Source organism: Rhipicephalus microplus, chromosome 5 (assembly GCF_043290135.1).
Source record: "Rhipicephalus microplus isolate Deutch F79 chromosome 5, USDA_Rmic, whole genome shotgun sequence".
Lineage (NCBI taxonomy): Eukaryota > Metazoa > Arthropoda > Arachnida > Ixodida > Ixodidae > Rhipicephalus > Rhipicephalus microplus.
The window spans coordinates 150172569-150192915 of record NC_134704.1 but is presented as its reverse complement, the minus strand read 5'-3'; the positions used below and the strand labels follow the sequence as shown (position 1 = coordinate 150192915).

Below are 20347 nucleotides of genomic sequence, written 5' to 3'. Positions count from 1 at the left end.
AGCCAGATTTCCCTGTCCCACGGCGATTACCAGCGGCTGCTTTTCAGAAATTTCAAATTGGCTATCGACTATTCACAGGAAGGACTTGAATTTGCGCACGGGGCTAGCTCTCTTAGCCCCACTGGTTAAAAAAGTTCATTTACTTAATTTTTGTAATTATGCCGTAAACAATGTTTGCACGCATCTGAAGATGCCTTGAGCCACAGGTAGGAAGCATACACCACCTTTCTGTAATTTTTCAATAATAGTGAACACATTTCTGGAAACACACAGTATATGCTGCGCCACAAACGGAATGGTCGCGCTGTGAGTGCTCTTCGTGATTTTATAATGCCCACAAACTTAGTGAACTCTTTGTAAGTGACAGGATTTCTTCTATCCACACTGTGCGGTTAATGGACATATCTATTAGTCTTGTTATATGTAAGTGCATAAAAGCTACCCGTGTGGACTCCGTACACGGTAATCTGTGTGAAGCCCCCGTATATATATTGAAATCTGTTCTTATACGTACTCTTTCTATGCCAGAAGTGATGTGTGTACATTTTCCTGCTGCTTTTTAAATGCGAAGCCTTTCTTAGTGAACTTCGGTGACTTCAAGCGTATCTCTCTATCTAGCCGCCAATGACTTTTAGCCCTCCTGGCCGTTTCGCTAATGGTATCGATACCAAAATTGGTATGGCATAACATGACTGTATGAGGAGCGTAAGCGACTACTGATAACATGAAAATCATGACATGTATGTAATTATTGTCATGATTTACATTTCATGATTTTGCGGATCTTGCGGTGGTTTTGTTCACACGGTATGTTTAAAAAGCTGTATGGTAAGACATGTTTACGTGGCAACACAAGCAACAAACGATAACATGAAAATCATGACAAGCGTGTAATGTAACATGACTACATGCCACACTCATGATGCGCTCGCGGCCGCTTCGCTAGCTTCGCATACACAGAATTCAGTATTACGGGACGCGAATGGATGACGAAGATATGTGACTGGTGCAAACGCGATAATGATGAGATGCATGTTATGTAACAACATGACTACATGCCACGCTCATGGTGCACTCGCGGGTGTTTCGCTTGCTCCACATATACCAAATGTGGTGTTACGTGACGTCAATGGATTACGAAGGTACATGACTTGTGCAAACGTGACAATTATGACAAGCGTGTCGTAAGAACGTGACAACATACCAAGCTCATGATGTGCTCGCGGCCATTTTGCTAGCTCTGCATATGACAAATTTGGTAGCACTTAACGTGAATAGATGACCAAGGTAAATGACATGTCCAAACATGATAATCATGATCGGCGTATCATGTAGAATATGACTACATGCTACCCTCATAGCGTGCTCACGGCCGTTTCGCTAGTTCCACATATGCAAAACTTGGTATTACGTGACGTGAATGGACGACGAAGGTAAATTACACGAAAAAACATGAAAATTATGGCATGCGTGACATGTGAAACGTGACTACATGCTACGCTCATAGAACGCTCGCGGCCGTTTCGCTAGCTCCACATATGCCAAATTTGGTCAGGTGACGTGAATAGATGATGAAGCTAAATGAAATTACTAAACATGTTAATCATGAAATAGAAGTCATGTATGGCATAATTTACCTCTGCCTGGTAACTTTATGCTGATTTTAAAGTCACATATCAACCTTCCCCGTTCATGCTTCGCATATATTCGCTTCTCACTGTACGTGGGATCTGACCATTTTTTCTTTCTGTTTTCTTAATATTTTATCCCCGACTTTTGTTTTTGTTTGTTTTTCAATATTACAATCAAGATGATGTTATAACCGGCTTTAACGCAAAGCGGCTTCCTATACTTTTGCATAGAAATAATTTGATGGTCGTTACTCTGTGCATGAGGCAGTTTGTATATGATCATCATCATCATTATCGTCATCACTGTAGGCTAAGTTCGGTGCATGTTCTACCAGCGATATTCCCATTTGTCGACCTCCCGCTCTACCAAGTGTGTATACATAGAAGAAGTGTTTAACAATTTAGAGTATTTAGTACACGGTAATGAATGGAAGAGCTACTATGGAAGAGCCGAAATCCGTTCCAGTTACGTGAAATCCTTCTACTACTGAACAAGCAATGCGTATGGTTGAACGCCAAGTGCATGATGAATAGCACTATACCAGTACTATTTGTACTACACCGTGATCCACACGAGCGGAAAGAGAAACGATGAAATTAGTGATATTCATTCCTCTAACGGCCACGAGGACTTTGTCGAAACGAGGCCGTATACCTCGCGACCTCCCCCCTGAGTCTCATGTTCTATGCTGGCTTCAAAAGTTTTAAAGCGCAAAACTTAATCTTCTGCCGTCCTTGACCCTGCTTCTTTGTCATCAACGCGCTTTTAGTTTATTTTAATTTATTTGGGGTACTAATGAACTTACTTAAAAAGCTTCAGACCAGCGAGAAAAGTGCAGCACAGTCACAGTGAAAGCTGGAAGAGGGGTGTTTCTAGAAGCCGTTGTAACACTCTTGGGACTACCAAAGAGGTTCAAAACCTCTTTGGTGGCTACCAATGGGGCTAATAATTCAAGTACGCTTGCAAGGTACCCACTAAGCCGTAGATCATTATTAAAGGTGAAGCTCCTGAAGCCGTGGGTATGTCCATGCATGTGTTTTGTGACCGGTTCGTAACCAGTGACCACCTAGCTGTATGACTCACACAGCAGGTGGCGCTAGCCTGAGTGACTGGCAGACGGATGGACAGACAGACAGAGAGGCAGGCAGACAGATGGACAGGCGAATGGATGGATGGACGGACGGATGGACAGAAGCAACGACGGAATGATGAACGCACGTATCGACGCCCGGATGGACGGATGGACGGAACCACGGACGGACGGACAGAAGCACGGTCACACAAACGGACGGGCGGATGCTGCACCCCAATCATCATCATTCACTTGTGGATGTGCTGTGTTTTTTTGTTAATTTGGGAGGCACCTGCTACGCCATTATCCATGATTTTTTCGAGAAGAGAGGTACCCGCTATGCATTCGCATGCAAGACATTATATGCACTTCACTTAGTGCAGTGGCTGATGACAATGAAGGATTTTGGCTGAGCCTTTTGTAATGATTTGGAAGGATTCAACGACCCACGCATCACGTAATACGTATTGTGTGACGCCTGGTTACATAATTCAGATTGTGTGACACTTCGTTTTACTCTTCTACCAGGCTATTTTACTCAGGTTAAGGCGGTTCCTACGTGAAATAACGCCTGGGTAGAATCGCTTTGTAGGGGAGTTTCGAGTAGCGGCGTGGCTCCGTAGTATAATGCTGCGCTTTTGTGCAGGGGACCCCGGTTCAAACCCCATTCATCTCCGATTATTTGTTCTGCAATCCGTTTTTTTCTTATTTTGAGTGATGGCGGTAACGGTCACCGGCGGACATGGCACAAAAAAAAAAGCCCTTTGTGGCGATCTTATAACAGGTTTTGCTATAACATTGAAATAGATGATGATAGTCCAGATTGTACGTGAAAGGTCAATTAAGTCAGAAAAAAAGCGGTCTTCATCTCACAAACTCATGATATTCTCACGTAATGGGTGGCAGAGGGTTTGATTGATTGATTCATTGATTGATATGTCGGGTTTAACATCCCAAAATCGCCATGTGATTATGAGAGACGCCGTAGTGGAGGGCTTCGGAAATTTTGACCACCTGGGGTTCTTTACTATGCATGCAAGTCTGAGTTGGCGGAGGGTACAGGTGTCGAAATGTCCAGGCGTAGTTCGAGACAAAAACACTGAAACAAAACTGACAAGAAAATAGAGCATACAAAAGCTAAGGCATGGATTAAAACGAAGATAGCAATAACGCGGTGATTTGCGATTGCATATGTTTTCACCTTATAAAAAAAGCAGAAAAGAAGTGCAGATAAAAAAATCAGGAAACGGAATACATTGAGATACTTAAAGAGATGTGCCTTGCCAGTGCACACAGACCTACACCTTTTTGAATTGCTAGTTGTATAATAAACACATCGATTTGTTGTTCTTTGTCTCGGGCATACACATAACAAACAGGCAACAAAATTTCGACCTGTCAAATACCATGGAAATGTCAAAACAGAAATTCTGCATGGTTAACACTTGCCTTGTTAAAGTTACTGTCAAGGTAAAGAAAACGAATAAAACAAACGAAAACAAAGGCAGACAAATAAGAAACAATGAACAAAATTTGCACGAGGAACTACTGCCATTTTTTTCTTTGTACTGCACACCAATGTTGAGCAGTGCACCAGCAGCACGGCGCCAAACTTTTTAATGCTTTATTTCATGTAGAAAGGTGTTTTTTTTTGTTTGGCGGGTGGGTTAGAGAGTACGCGATGGTGAACCACCTCGACGACCTACGTACCAAGAATATAATACGTCTTCATTGTAGGGATCTCGCACAGTGAGAAGTGCGCAATATTACTTCTTTTCCTCTTCTGTGTTGACAACAACCTAGATGGATTCATAGAAGCGCAGCTGACGACGAAGCTTGTAAGAGTTTCATCCACCATCACATGGCGAAAAATACTTGAGGGCGACAATATTACTCGGAATGTCGCGCGGGAACGTGACATGCAGCTCCAAAATCGCACGAGCTCCCACATTCAGGTTTCTCCGCTGCCGAAGAACGTAAGTCCACAACACAATATCGGCAGAAGGTTGGCTAGAACTGCTGCGCTCTCGTCACATGCACATGCTCATGCGTCGGATGCATGTTTTGTCGATGCCGTTCGATACGAGGTTCGGCTATCAACACTTCCCGCTCTGCGGTCGTCTCAGTTGACACCAAAGGCTCGGTCCTTTCGGCCACGTCAATCATTGCCTGGTCGTCTGGCAAGGCAGAACAGCTAGCCATAGTATTAGCCATCTTAGATCTGAGCAAAACGGAAGTCTACACATACTTGAGGTCGGCAGCCAGAGCAATCGCCTCTGGAGCCGTCTGTAGGGATGTCGGCAAGGTACTTGTAGCAAAAGCACTTGACTTGGTTCACGGTTTACGCGGGGTCAAAAGTAAACGGGGGGGGGGGGCTGTTAACGCTAATGAATAGGAAGATGCTCAAGAGCGTGGTGTCAACTGCCACGCCGCGCTCTCCGAGGCCGGGGTGGGCGGGGCCTGCGACGGAGCAAATATGGTTTTATAGTGGCGGAGATGGAGCGCTTCTCTTTAGGAACACACTCTGCACCTTGAAAGAAGCCAGAATTCACTTTAAACTCGCTTGCAGTCTTATAGCCACACCGAGGCATATAGCTTCTTCAATTTTTCACGCTTAGGTTATTACAAGCGCACTCATATCTCTTCATTTCGATGTATAGTTGTTTCCCGATGTTCTCGCCTTCGTGTCCCAACTACGGCAGATACCGATATTTTAATCACATGCTCTGCAGTGCTCTTCTTTACAGCACTATACGGATCAAAATGAATCGCAAGGCACTTTTTATTGACTGCTGATGAGTCACGACTGGTACCAACAACTCCAGGCAGTTTAGGAGGCTGATGCGGCGTTGACGCCTGGCGTTGCCGTTTCGACGTGGCAGCGACCCGCGGCCTTTCCTAGAGGGAAAATGGGCATGGGTTCTTCACGACTTCAATAATGTTTAATGTCTATTTACCTAGCTTGTGTAAATTTTCAGGGCGCACACTTATTTGATGATCACTGAAGACCAGCATGTAAAGTTTGAAACGTCCTGAAGGGGGTGAATTACCCGTATATTTCGCAAAAAATTTGCAAAAACGCCTGTGCCTACACATTGCTTCAGTATCGCTTCAATATTACTTGCATTCAGCATAAAGTACTACAACCTACACATTCCCGAGATACAAACGTATGTCATCTGTTAATGCGTGCAGCCCACTTTTGCACTAACGTATGTTCTATACAGTGAGAATTGAATAGCGAAAAGTTTAAATAATTTGTCCTCACAAAGACACTTCTGATGACTTTAGCAGCACTGGCATTAGCTATTTATGCTGAAGGCATGCCACTTAAGAGCTTGGAAGTGTCTTTCAACGACCACTCTTTTGGTCGAGGGTCTTTACTCGCTCTTTTCATTCTTCGCCGGCTCGACCACGGCGTCTATCGCGCCACTGTGGTCCCGTCGAACGGGATGATTGGGCTTGGCGACGTAGGTCTTGATGTAGAAGTTGACGAACAGACACAATATGAGGAACGTCTGCAGATTTCCAACGATGATGAGTTGCTTCGGGAAGCCGCAGTCCACGAACAAAGGGATGGACATGTGCATCATGATGAGCACGAACTGGACGATCTGCATGGTGGTCAGGTACTTCTTCCACCAGAGGTACTTGCGCACGCCGGGTCCCAGTGTCGCCAGGAAGTAGTAGGAGTACATGATGATGTGGATGAAGACGTTCAAGCACATGCCAAGCACGGGCTGGCCCTCGGGTGCGAAGAGCGTGAAGAACCAGACGTTGGCGACCACGATGGTGTGGTGAATGACGTGCAGGTGGGTGATGTGGGTGAACTTCTTGCGCAGAACGAAGAAGACGGTGTCCAGCAGGTCCATGTAGCGCGAGATGGTATACACGTAGCCCGTGCGGTAGTACTCTCGCATCTCGTCCGTCACGTGGCCCGTGATGCCCTGGCACCAGAGGTTGTAGTGGCCGCCGGGCAGATAAGTGAACCGGAGTACCAGGTAGAGAAACCGCACATTGATGAGCACCATTGCCAGGTTGTAGACGCGCACGACGTTGAGGATGCGGAAGGGCTCCCGGTCCTTCATCCAGCGAGGACCGGCCACCTTGACGAAGTAGAGGTAGGCGGCCACGAGCGTCATGACGAATAGCGGATCCATGACCAGAGGGTAGTCTCGCGTTCTGGGGTCGCCCATCTCGCGAATCTGGCGCGACAGAACCAATGGGTTTAGGCTGAACTTCATGGTGGCACAATAAGCTTTATCCGGGTGGCCGGTTGGACCTCGGAAGGTTTCTGCGAAAGCCAGTTTATAAAAGTTAACGACTGCATTTGTGTTGTATTCAAGCTCTGGCATACAGCGTAGTGAATTTCAGCTGAGGGGCTACATTTAGCCTGTACACTTAGGCATTCAATGCTCCTCAGCCACGTCAGATAACACCAATTTTTACCCGTATATGTAACTTCGACGACATCTGGTCCTCCTTAGGCTGCACACTGAGGTTATAAGTGGTTCACATTTAACACCTTTAATCTGGTAGGAAGAGCGTAAACGCCGAGAACGGGCTCGTTATATAGTTCGGATCCATAACTGCCTAAAGCGCAAACGAAATGAAATACAAGCGAAATGCAGAAAAATCCTTGCCCTGCGTTGTTTCCTTTTTTGTCTTTCGTTTCTTACATGGTTTCTAGTGTTATATAAAACGAAGTTTATTAAAGTTACATTAGCCGCTGAAAAACACTCAAAATCGAGGATTTCGATGTGCATGGCCCAACGCGTTTCCCATTTCCTCCAGATAGGACATCACTGAATGGTCGATTTTTTTCTCTCTAGACACCATGATACAGTCATAAAACATTCTTAGGTCTATTTAGTCGCACGAAAATTATGTTAGGGACGAGGATACTGGTAGTAATGAGTAAGTTTTAGCGAGAAGTTATTAAAAGCCAACCATTAAAGCTTAACTACAATAATAGCTGGAATTTAACGTTCCGAAACTTCGGTATGATTAGGAGAGACGCCGTAGTTGAGGTCCAGGGAAACTTCCGCCAGCCGGTTTTTCTAAATGTGCACTGACGTCGCACACTACACGGGTAACAGCCGCGACCGTAATCGAACCCGCTACTCCCGGGTCACCAGCCGAGCACCATGCATAATGTCTGATCTACCACAGGGGTTGCGGTGCTCGGGTAATGCGACCATACTGCGGTGGGGACCGCAGTATGGTCGCAGATGTAAAGCTGCGACCATACTAGATATAAAGCTGGTCGCAGATGTTCCAAAATAAACAATCAATATTCTCAAAAAACTCATCTTGTCTGCATAACTTTGGACAGGTGATCTTGACGAGCCCGCTGATAATGTCCTTCCATAAGATCGGATTTAGACGATCCGGCTAAAGTGCCTTCAAAACTTACACACTTACATTATGTCAGTGCAATTCCTGTTCCTGCACCACGTAAAAATATAAGCCTCATGACCTGGGCTCTCATATAAGTAACAGGAGTGATTTGTTACTATATTTTGGTAACGGTATGTCAGCCAGTCATGATGCGGATAAGTGAAACTGGCTTAGTGGCTTAGTGCGGAGCTTTGCACTGATGTAGTGCTAATAAGAAACCCTTAAACGGACATATAATACAACGATCACTCTCTGTTATAGGGCTACACGGCGTGGAAGAAAACAAAAGTGATAAGCAGACGGGGCAAGTGGAGACTATCGCCTCTTGATATTTGATCGTCTGCGCGCGTCCCCGCATACTTGTTGTCTATGTATTCTTCCGCGCAGTATACCTCAATCTTGAATCACCAACTGGCCCAATCGTCGAATTGGCACTGTCCACAATAATATCTGGGGTTTAAGGTCCCGAAATCACGATGTGAATAGGAGGAACGTGATCGCGGAAGGCTCCTGAAATTTCGGCTATCTGGTGTTCTCTAACGTGCACTCTCATCACACAATACTCGGGTGTCTAGCACTTCACCTCCATCTAAACGCGACCGCCGCGGCCGGGTCGAACCCGGGACATCAGGGTCAGCAACCTAGCACCGTGAACGCGACACGATCCCGTCCGACGACTTTGCATTATCCGTAAGCTCTCTACGAGAGATAAGAGAGAGATAGAAAGTTTACTGAAGCAATGTTTTGGACCACCGCTTCAATTAGCACACCTACCTCCACTGCCCCTGGAATGTCGAGGTATATCTGAAGCCGTTGGGTGACGCGCACGCTCCGCTCCCTTCTCCACTGGTGTATACGAACGCCGCGTCCTCGGCTTTTTGGAATGAACGGAACGTCGAAGTGAGTGAGCACGACGCCGCGTGAAAAAGAGCGGGTGTTATGGGGGAAAGAACAAAACATCAAGAAGAAAAGTAAACGTTTCACAGGGTTCGGAGTCAGATTTGTCGCCTTTTTCTCGGAGCGGCCTCGTGCAATTAACGGAACGCATTACGGGAGTGTTCGGATGAGTCGGGCAGAGTGGTATCACACGAGTGGCCATTGTTCTTCGCAGTCACCGTTGCTTCCGCGCCGCTTTCCTCTTGCACGCATGCGTACAAAGGACCACCGCTGTCACTCACAACCATTAGAGAGGGCCTGCCCCCTGCCGGCTGCTGCCGTTCTGCAGTTCAATTCTTCTTTTCCGGTGCTGTATTTTCCGCGTTGTTCGTAAGAGACAGTTTGACGGAAAGTGCGACCGACCAGTGTCTCTACGTGTGTGTCATGTACACCTCTCGGAGTCACGGCGAGGCGTGGCTGTTGATGATTGTTTTATCGAGACCGTGGGACAAAACAGCCGTAGCGCGCATGCGCGGACAGCACGCGTCGTCTCATTGGTGGTGACCGCGTTCCTGAACTGCCTTTGGACGGACGTGGTCCGTGGAGCGCATACTGTAAGCAATGCAATGACCGCTCAGCCGTTATGTAGGCATGTGAGGGTTAAGAAATAAAGAGAAACTTCACAACGTTCTTTGTGCTTTCACATAGGACGACTAGAAGGCGAAAGTCCTTTTTCTTCAGAGTCAATGTAACTGATGCTGCACCGCCACCCTTCGAAAGCTTTTCGTACCTAATGCGGTTTCAGACTGCCTCGAAGGTCGGAAGCACCTCACCCTGTTTAGCATTGCCTCCACCATCGGACCACCTTTGACTGATCTACGACGTAATGAGATGACGTCGCCGTCTGTCGTCATCGTCACGTGCCGTAACACAAACATTCGTGATGTGTGGCCTCTCGTGTCGTCATCAAATGATGATTATTTTTTTTTATTACTCGACGTACCCCACGCCACGGGTCGCCGACGGTCGAGTATCACGTTGGATGATTCACCTATGTTGGTGACGCCGGTTAGGAGGTTAGCCTAGATCAGGGGTTGGTAACTTTGAATCCGGAGGGCCAGTGATCATAGATGTAGTGCGAACTTACGTACACTCGCACTACCGTCGCAAAAAATCACGTTTAAAGGAGCGAAAGTGGCAAATACAAGCTCATCCCTAGGTTTCGTAACGGCATCGAATGTGCCTCTGGCATCGTTAATTGGCACACAATATTGACATTCAAGCGGAGCGAATGATTCGCTACATATGCGTGATCAGCTTTATTTGCAAAAAAAAAGGCAGACCCAACGTACAATGGGAATCGATTACATGCGAACCACAAATGAGAAAAGTTGATATGTCACTTTAAAATCAGCACAACGTCACGAGGTGGAGGTAAATGTTGCCGTACATGACTTCCGTTTCATGATTATCATCTTTGGATGTGTGCTTTACCTTCGTCATCTATTCACGTCTTGTGATACCAAATTTAGTGTGCGTGGAGCTAGCGAAACGGCCGCGAGCAGGCTATGAACGTGGTATGTTGTCAGCTTGTGAGGATTATCATGTTTGCACCAGTCATATATTTCGTCATTCACTGACATCTCCTAACACCAACTTTGGTATATGTGGAGCTAGTAAAATGGCCGCGAGCGCACCATGAAGGGCCCAGTATACCCCAAAGTCATCATCATCATCAGCCTGACTACGTCCACTGCAGGACAATGGCATCTCCCATGTTCCGCCACTTAACCCGGTCCTATGCTTGCTGCTGCCAATTTATACCCGCAAACTTCTCAATCTCATCTGCCCACCTAACATTCTGTCTCCCCCTAACCCGCTTTCCTTCTCTGGGAATCCAGTTAGTTATTCTTAACGACCAGCGGTTATCCTGTCTACGCGCTACATGCCCGGCCCATGTCCATTTCTTCTTCTTGATTTCAGCTATGATATCCTTAACCCCCGTTTGTTCCCTAATCCACTCTGCTCTCTTCTTGTCTCTTAAGGTTACACCTACCATTTTTCTTTCCATTGCTCGCTGCGTCGTCCTCAATTTAAGCTGAACCCTCTTTGTAAGTCTCCAGATTTCTGCTCCGTAGCTAAGTACCGGCAAGATACAGCTGTTTTATACCTTTCTCTTGAGGGATAGTGGCAATCTATCTGTCATAATTTGAGAGTGCTTGCCAAATGTGCCCCACCCCATTCTTATTCTTCTAGTTACTCCAAAGTAGGGTCTCATGATTATCATGTTTGCACTTGTCACATACCTTTGTCATTCATTCACGTACCGTAAAACCAACCTCGGTAAAAGTGACGCTAGCAAAACGGCCGCCAGCGCATCATGAGCGGGGCATGCAGGCATGTTGTATATGACACGAATCTCATGATTATCATGTTTGCACCAGTCACATACCTTCATCATCCATTCACGTCCCGCAATACCAACCTCGGTATAAGTGAAGCTAGCGAAACGGCCAACAGCGCATAATGAACGTAGCAAGTAGTCATGTTGTAAATGACACGTATCTCCTGATTATCATGCTTGCACTAGTCATATACCTTCGTCATTCATTCACGTAGCATAATACCAAATTTGGTGTATGTAAAGCTAGCGAAACGTCCAGCAGCGTATTATGAGCGTGGCATGTAGTCATGTTGTTAAATGACACGCATCTCATGATTATCATGTTTGCACTAGTCGCATACCTTCAGCATCCATTCACGTACCATAATACCAAATTTGGTATATGTGAAGCGAGCAAAACGGCCGCCAGCGTATCATGAGCGCGGCATGTAGTCATGTTGTTACATGACACGCATGGCATGACTTTCATGTTAGGGTCTGTCGCTTGTGTTCGCCCTGCAATCATGCCTTACCATACCAGTTTTGCAACAAGCCATGTGAACGAAACCACCGCAAGAGCTGCAGAATCATGAAATGTAAATCATGATATTCGTGACATACATGTCATGATTTGCATGTTATGACTAGTCAAATATGTTCTTCATACAGTTGTGTTATGCCATACCAGGTTTGGTATCGATACCATTATCGAAACGGCCAGGAGAGCTAAAAGTCGTAAGTGGCTAAATTGATAGATAGATAGATAGATAGATAGATAGATAGATAGATAGATAGATAGATAGATAGATAGATAGATAGATACGCTCAAAGTCACCGAAGTGCGCTAAGAAACGCTTTGCATTTAAAAAGTGTGTACCGATTTAGACTACTGGCACTCTACGATGAGAGAGCAGAACACTCCCCTCTACATGTATGAGTTTAGAAAAACTGGCTTACGATTTAGAGTACTTGCTACTTCACTACGGTAGAACACAAAGCCGTCCTGTGGGCCAAATGTCAGGCGATAAACAAGGATGCACGAAGGGTTCATTGTGTCGGAGCGGCACTGTGCACAGCGGATCAAGCTTTATGTAGTCACACTGATGTCATTTTATCCAGAAAAGCCCATATGCCCGATCTCGAAAGCCTATATGCTCTATATGCTCAAAAAGCCTATAAGCCTATATGCTCGATCTGATTACAATGGAGAGCTCTGCTGCCTCTTGAAAAAAAAAGTTTTATTCACAATCTACAAAATAAATAATGCATCGAAAAGAAATTAGGTTTCTATTTGATCCTTCAACCAAGCGATTGCAGGATAGTGCAAGTTTCTGTTATGGTGGTGTTCAAAGGTCTACTCAATTTGTCTCACTATGCAAAGGGCTGGTTCCACAAAAGGAGGATTGTTATGGTAAGAGCTCCAAGGTTCAGGCAAACAAAAGACATTTATAGCCGTAAGAATGAATGAATGAATTATTTCAATAATGAAAAACATTATCATGTATGCACGTGTGGTGGTTGCACAGACTCCATGTTCTTCTTCTTCGGAACCGTATACGTTAAGCACGCCTAATAAGCATAGCCACACCAATAAAAATTAAAAGATGCTGTGTTTGATTAAGTAGTGCTGCGTTTGGCAAGTCACCGTTTTTCCGCGGCCGCCAGAACGGAAGGAAGGCCGCAACTTGGCCATCTCTGTCCGAACTGGCGTCCTGGTACTGGCGGGGCCTAGCAGGTGCTTCAGGATCTTCGAGGTGTGTCCGCGCCCATATTTCCATCCGTGGTATTGCAAAGCTCTTTCCATTCCTGCTGTCATAAGCGGGGACAGTGTGTCTCGATTTCATTGTTGACTTCGGCGATTTTTTCCCGTAGCTTTTTGTTAAACTTCTGCTTGCTTACTCTGTTCTGCGTCGAGTTTTAGGGGCGAAGCTACTTATAGCGGCACCCGTTCGTCCCCCGTAGTCATAGTGTGTAACGATTGTTACATTTTGACCTCCAAGGTGGTACCAATGGGAGATTTCTCCTGTGCGTTGTTCAACAATAAAAATAGCGCTCAATGTACGTGTCAATGGCTGCTAATGGGAAATAAAAGACAGGAGCATTCGGCTTTTAGTTAATGCGCACGCTGCGATCCCCATTAGCAGCCATGGGCATGAACAATGAGTACTATCTGACAGGAAAAGGTTGCTACGCTATACTCGCTGGGCGTAACCTCATTTGTTTTAGAAAGGTTTAGCGAGCGTTGGGCCGCAGTGCCATGAATACAGTGAACTAGTATATGCCATGAACTCGAGGTGGTTAAAGGTGGGAAGTAGACCCGAAGCGCAAGCCGTAAGAAAGTGTGCGTGTGCCACCTCTCGTTTAGTCCTTGGAATGTCCGCTGGATGGCGGTGCTTATATATGGGGAATATATGATGAAAAGATGCGAGATGGTGGTACTTGGAGTGTTGAATAGATGGACGAACGGACACACAGACAGATGCATGGATGGACGCATGAACGAACGCAGAGTCGGATGCATGGATGAACGCAGGGACGGACGCATGAACAGACGCACGCACGGACGGGCGGATGGACGCACGGACTGTCACAAAGACGGACGCATGGATGGACAGAAGCAAGAACGAATGGACGGACGAATGCTTCGCCCCACTCTCCATCATTCACTCCGTGCATATGCTACCAATTTGTTTGGCCAGGACGAAGTGCGCCAGACGGCTGTCCACTCTGGTTGGGTCGGGTGCTTCAGTTCTCTCACCGCCCGGGCCTTCCCCGTCCCGCCAGTCCGTCTATTCAATTTCTTTAGTTGCTTTCTCCACGTCTGATAGGATTTTCTTGCAGCATGACCCAATATCCTTGATGGGGTCTTCCTTATCGTTGTCCCTGTTTTCGCGAAATTTGTCCCAATCGACGATACTGACTACGATTCGCGCTTTGTTATGCGTTCCTGCTAACGACCAAGTTAAGGATTCGATTATCACTTACTAGATCTTCAGACGTATTTTCCCTGCTCATTATGTCCGTGTTAACGCACAACGAGAAGTCCGGGGTCATGTCGTGGCACATACCCTGCCTGATTCTGGTGTGAGACATAGGCTCGTTTAGCAAGGAGAGGCCGAGGTCTTCCACTAGTTCGGCCGGCCTCCTCCCCTTGGGCGAGGCGTTGCCGTATCCCCAGCCTGTGCGTGTGCGGGGCGTTAAAGTCTCTGCAAATCAACAAAGGGTTTGGAGGCGGCTTTCGCCATCGCTTCACGGAAGAGGCAGTCGAAGTTGTGAGTGAGACCTTTCTTCGAAGGGTGCTTTAAACGTTGAGGACGAACAGCCCAGCTGTTATGCCCTTGCTTGGTATGATTTATATTAAAGCGTTATCGACGTCGCTCGCCACGTCTAGTTCATGTTCAACAAACGCTATTCCCCTTCTTACAAAGGTTGCACATCGTGATGCTCCACCCCTTGCTATCGGAGAACGGACAGTGCGTGACATACTCCGGCAGCTTGGCATGATTATAAGGCTCTTGTAAGGCAATCACGCCTGGAAGTTTCTTTCTAGAAAGTGTTTTCATGTACTGAATCAACGTAGCTTTTTTTGTTTTTGAAGCCTCTGCAGTCCCATTGTCCAACGATGAGTCTGCCCTTGTGCATGCGAGGCGTAGCCATGGTCATGCGACGGTGTTGGAGGAGCTCGGCTGACCGCGCATCCCTTCTGCTACAGGGCCGGTGACATTGACACTTTTGCTTCTGTTGATGATTGTCGGAACGCGAGTGACGGGAGGCGGGGCATCGACCTTTTCCTGCAGCTGCAGCTGCTCCTTCCTTCGTTCTAGGTCTTCTATTCGCTGGTTCATAGCCAGAAGTTGAGTGTTTACGGTTGCGTGTTGCGCATTCCGTTCAGGCGTCGGACTCGTTCAGCCTCGTGAGAAGAATTTCAAACGTGCGTTCCGTTTTATCCGCCAACAAATCGATCATTTGCTCAAGCATGTCTGCTTTCTTGGCCCTTGACCTGGGTCTCTTCGATTGTTGCGTGTTCTCTGTGTCACCGGCTTGTCCCTAAGATTTTTGGGTTTGGAGCCAACTGTTGGTCTGTCTACGTCGAGCATGTCAATCTCCTCTTCCGCCACCGCACTGGTGTGCTCCATGGGCCCACGCTGGGTGGGAGCTCCTCCAGCGTGCCGCGCCATGCGCTTGAGGATTTCGTTCAGCGTTTTTTTGCAACTCGTCGATATTCTTCGCCGACTTCTCTTTTTGTTGTCTCGCCCTGCTCAGTTTGTCCCTTAGTTCGCTGTTCTATTTGTCTAACTTGTCTAATCGCATCCCAAATGACGCGTTCAAGGTCTTCCCTAGGTCTTCGGGGAGTAAGCTCTCTTCTGGACTCCTGCTTTCTTGAGCTGCCAGGTGTGACCAAGTAACCTTGGTTGATCCCTTCGGCTTTCCGTCAGGTGGAGGCTGCCTGTTGCCCGACAAGAAACTGGGCTCGCTACTTGAGTTTCGTCAAGTACGAATACGGCTTCGGCTGCGGCTTTTGCTTCTACTGCGAGGCCTCTTTTTTACCGCCGATGAGGAGGAGTGGGGGGCAAGGGCTCTGTTGCGTTGTCGGGATCCGGACCTTGATCTCGAATGACATCTTCTCGGGTGACGTTCCGATCGGTTATGCTGTGAGAGGGCCGGGTACTGGTTTCTCGCGCCATCTTCGGGAATGAGTGCGCCCTCTTTCTCATACACCCGGCCATCCCTGCTTTTCGCGAGCCATTTCCTCGCCTTGACCACGTACGAAACCTTGTACTTTGCTTTACATGCGATTGGTTGTAGGGTGGGCTTCCCCGCAGATTTTGCACCTCGGCGATCACTTGTGTGCAGTAATTGGGTTTTTCGTGCCGCTAATCAGACAGAGTTTGACTTCCGGTCTCGGGCACTAGTCGGCTCTGTGACCGAGTCTTCCGCAATCTCAACAAAAATCAAGCTGCTTCCCGTAGAGTGCGACTCTCATCATTATGCTGTTAAAGTACACCCACGTCGGGACTTTGTTTCCTTCGTAGAAGAGGTTTACTGTAGTGGTGTTTCCCAGTCTCTTTGCGTAGGCGAGATTGAGGTTCCTCGTAGTGACCAGGGCCCGGGAGAGCTGATATCTTGCGTATAACTGAGCGGGACGTCTCTTATTATTCCCTTGACCGTTTCTTCGGGTCAGAGACATACGCACTGACCTCGTGTTCCTTGTCCCCCACTAATTGAGCGGATCCTCGCTAACTTGCCTGCTGTCTCCTCGTCGGGCGTGCTAGCAACCAGAATGTTTTGAGTGTAGTTGGGGTGAATCGTGACTGTTTCATCCGCATTTTTGCCGGCCGTTCTCCTGACCATTTTGTTCAATGCCACCCCACCCGCCAAGTTGAGGCTCAGGCCATTCCGTTGCCTCATAATCACCTTAATGTCTCCTTTCAACAGCCTCGGGATTTTACTCGTACGAAGAGTTTTCTTCACAATGCCCCCTTAGTGGCCGCGCATTTTGGTCTCGTGCTGTAGGGATGGGTCGTTGTCACGGCAAACTTCGCGGTTTTTCATCCGTCGCGTAACTCCAATCCAGCCGTCGGCACCCGTGTCAGCTTCAGGCAGGTTTGTGACATTATCTCTATCGTCTTGCCCATCCGGAGTGTCATCGGACGCTGTTTCGTCCACTTCCATGACTGGATCTTTGCTGTGGGGCCCGCCATATAGCATCCGCGAGCAGTGGACGTGACCTAGCTCGGTCGGAACGCCAGTAGGCCTAGAACGCTTCACACGCGTTTCCGATGTAAATGTGTTCGTAAAAGTAAAAAAAATGGCAGCATATCCACGGAGTGAATGATGGAGAGTGGGGCGAAGCATTCGTCCATCCATTCGTTTTTGCTTCCGTCCATCCATGCGTCTGTCTGTGTGACCGTCCATGTGACCATCCGCCCGTCCGTGCGTGCGTCTGTTCGTGCGTCCATCTTTGCGTTCGTCCATGCATCCGCCCATGCGTCCGTTCATGCGTCCATCCATGCATCTCTCTGTGTGTCCGTTCGTCCATCTATTCAACACTTTAAGTACCACCATCTCGCATCTTTTCATCATATATTCCCCATATAGAAGCACCGCCATCCAGCGGACATTCCAAGCACTAAATGAGAGGTGGCACACGCACACTTTCTTACGGCTTGCGCTTCGGTCTACTTCCCATCTTTAATCACCTCGAGTTCCTGGTGTATACTAGTTCACTGTATTCATGGCACTGTGGCCCAACGCTCGCTAAACCTTTCTAAAACTAAGGAGGTTACGCCCAGCGAGTATAACGTAGCAACCTTTTTCTGTCAAATAGTGCTCAATGTACATGCCAATGGCTGCTAATGGGAAGTGAGAGACAGGAGAATTCAGCTTTTATTTTCTTACGGCTTGCGCCTCGTATCTACTTCCCGCCTTTAACCACCTCGAGTTCATGGTATATACTAGTTCTTTGTATTCATGGCACTGCGGCTCAACGCTCGCTAAACCTTTCTAAAACAAAGGAGGTTACACCCAGCGAGTATAACGTAGCAACCCTTTCTTGTCAGATAGGGCTCAATGTACATGTGGATGGCTGCTAATGGGGATCGCAGCGTGCGCGTTAACTAAAAGCCGAATGCTCCTGTTTCTCATTCTCCCTTAGCAGCCATTGGCATGTACATTGAGCACTATCTTCTATTGTTCAACAACGCACAGAAGAAATCTCTCACCGGCACCACCTTGGAAGTCAAAATGTTATACTTGTTACACACTGCAACGGCTACGAGGGACGAACAGGTGCCGCTATAAGAAGCTTCGCCCCTAAAAAATGCACGCTCACCATGAAAATTTGTGTCCCCGGGTCCGCGTGATCTTTCGGGAGTCGGTGGGAATGAAACTTTAATCAAGGCGCTCAAACTCCTGCAGAATCATTCAAAAACAACGGAGATGAAGTGAGGTGCGTCTGCTCTCAACGGCGACCGGAGCGCCTTCCCGGAAGAATGGCTGCCACCTCATTTTGTGGAGTTGCAGAGCATAGCGAAGACGCACTGCTGTTTTCATGTGCTGGGTGCTGCGTGGCCTTAATTACTCGACGGAGTACCGCTGCCCATGAGGTCCGCGCAGAGATGCGACACGTGGCGTCTTCGTGTCCCGGTAAAAGCCACAATGCCGAGCTTCCACCGATTACGGACGTCGGACCATCACGCTGTGCGTTTCTGACTGATGAGCCGCCGACGCTCAAATGGGTAGCAGATGTCCAGGCATGGCCCCTCGGAGGCACCTAGACCACGACCGCCATTCGAAAAAGCAAAGGTGGCCGTCCGAGCGGTGTGGTGACAGACTCGTTTCACCACGCTCGCTCGAAGGGAGATTCGCCGGAGGAGGCAGCATCGCCGGGACCATACATGTGTTTGGTTTGTGTATGTGTGTATGTAGGGGATGGTGCCGTCATAATGACGCTCGTGTGTGCTGTGGGACGTTTTATTGGACAGTGCAGTATGGACGTATTCCCAGGGCTAGAGATCTGAGAAAATATGTTGTTTAAAATCAGCCCTCGCGGGCTGCTGAGCTGGTTCACGGTGCTGATTACATGGAGAACCTTGCAATGTAGAGCTTCTCAATGTAGAGCTTCGGGTCAGAGCGCTCGTGTCATGTAAATAGTGTAAGTAAAGCCTATCTACTAAGTTCAACCTCCTCCTGTCTCGACATCTCGATCCCGGATCTCCGGTGCCTGCAAACCCCGGTCGCAACAGTAGACACATCAGCAGCGATGCAGGCGCTTCGGAATCAGGGCATCTCGGTAAATAAAGGTGCACGTGGTCATGCTTTGAATTTGTACGCTTCCTTGAATACAGCTTGTAACACTGGTTATACTTCTGTTTAAAAAAATTTATACCACGTATGCATTGAGACCATCAGGCCCAGGGCATTACCCAGTTGCGAGATTATCTATTGCCTTTTCAAATTCATAAAATGCTATAGGCCTCTCTAAGGCCTCTTTCCTTTCGAGGAATAATTGCGGCATCCTGCTCAAGAAAGTGTCCTCGAACTTTCTAACGACCCCACTAATGCGGCCGCGAAGAGAGCCTTGTATTACCGAAAAAAGGCTTCTGTGGTAGTGCTGTTAGTATTTAGGAGAACATCATTTTCCTCTATTATGTCGATGTGATTACGACGCGCCTGTGATTTCTCGATTCCAAGCGCGCGTTTGGTAGGAGTCTCCCCCATAGCACACGCCTCTGCTCTCGCTCGAAGAAGGGCTCCTCTGCATCGTTCCTTATCAAATAGTTCAATTTGACTTTTCATCGTTCAGATATCTTCCTTATATGCACCGTGTTCCTTACTTTATAGTTCTATCAATTTTTAATCGTCGTTATGAATTCAGCTTAAATTGAGGACGACGCAGCGAGCAATGGAGAGAGAGAGAGAGAGAAAACTTTATTAAAAGGTCAGTCAATTGCTCAGGCATGGCCCGTTGCCCCTAGCTGTCGGCCGGAATCCCTTGGGACGCGGCAGCAGCAAGGGCTTGACTGATGATGTCGCGCTGGACGTTGGGATCTGGGCTGCAGAGCAGGGCCTCCCAGGATTCTACAGTGCGAGAACCATCGTTTTGACTTGGACATGTCCACACCATGTGGACCAAATTCGCTACCTCATCACAAAATTTACACTGGGACTGGAAAACTGCGGGGTGCCACTTGCTGTAAAGTGCGGGGTTTGGAAAAACCCCGGTCTGTAACTTTCGCCACAAAATCTCGTTTTTCTTACTTAGTGAGTTGTCCGCTCTCGGGTATACTTGCCGATTCAGCCTGTAGTGTGCGACGATTTCATGGTATGTGCGCATATACTCGCTTCTTTGTTCGGTAACTTGGGAGGTTCTAGGGGTCGACCGGTAGGTGAGACCTCGGGCGACGGAATGAGCCTCCTCGTTCCCTCTAAGTCCTTGGTGAGCTGGAGCCCAGACAAGCAGAATCTGCTCTTTGGGTACTCCT

The 20347-nt window shown here is 47.6% G+C and overlaps 1 pseudogene; it reads right to left on the bottom strand.

Moving 5' to 3' along the window:
- Positions 1–5343: 5343 nt before the first annotated feature.
- Positions 5344–8987, bottom strand: LOC119173342 (very long chain fatty acid elongase AAEL008004 pseudogene; annotated as a pseudogene).
- Positions 8988–20347: the final 11360 nt, after the last annotated feature.